This window comes from Dipodomys ordii, unplaced genomic scaffold, assembly GCF_000151885.1.
Source record: "Dipodomys ordii isolate 6190 unplaced genomic scaffold, Dord_2.0 Scaffold327, whole genome shotgun sequence".
Lineage (NCBI taxonomy): Eukaryota > Metazoa > Chordata > Mammalia > Rodentia > Heteromyidae > Dipodomys > Dipodomys ordii.
This window is the reverse complement of record NW_012267543.1, coordinates 22,953-23,868: the sequence shown is the minus strand read 5'-3', so window position 1 is coordinate 23,868 and position 916 is coordinate 22,953.

Genomic DNA, 916 nt, shown 5'->3' with positions numbered 1-916 from the left:
TCATAACTTTCCAGCCTAGGCAGGTTTGAAGTAATGATGCTTAGATCTCAGCCTCCTGAGTAACTAGGACTACAAGCATGAGCCACCATTACCTGACTTGAATAATCCCATAGTTTTAAATACAGCTGTTTTCATAGCCCCTACCAACCATGCTTTCTGATACCCTTTTTAAAGTTATCTCTAAATAGCTTATGAAGGAATTTGAGCATTGTTTAATCATTTTTGCACTTTCATTAGTATATAATAGTTGCACACAGTGAGAGGTTTGATGGAGTTACTTCCATAAACGCATATGATGTACTTGCTCACATTCACCCTGCCTTGCCAGTGTGAAGCCCCTGAATTCAAGGCCCAGAACCACTGTACACATGCAAATATTCACTCTCTCTCTCTCTCTCTCTCTCTCTCTCTCTCTCTCTCTCTCTCACACACACACACACACACACACAGCAGAGCAATTAGCAAACGTTATACTGTGGATCAGGAACTGCAAGGAAACATGGGAAGATAGATTGTCGTTTCACAGTTCCTCTGTCTTCTTCCATTCTCTGCTTTTCCTTAGACCAACTCAAGCCCCACACACCTCACTTCTTTCTACTGTGAACACCTTGTGCCTGGATTCTAGTTTGCCATTCATAGGGAGCTGTCATTGCTTGGATAACTGGTCCTCAAAGTAAGCAGAGGGTCTCAGGTCATGTTTTATTTTTCCATTTGGTGTGTGAATGCAGGCCCTGAGACCATAAGTAGCATCTTGAAGTGTATGGACACCTGTGTTGAGCTACAAGACTCACCTCAGAAAAGGAGCAGAGGAAGTGGGATACAATGTACAAAACCTGAACCAATGGACATATAGGTGACTGAGTGTCAATTTCCACATTACTGGAAGGGCACATCCATTTGAAGAGAGGTCTCCAAC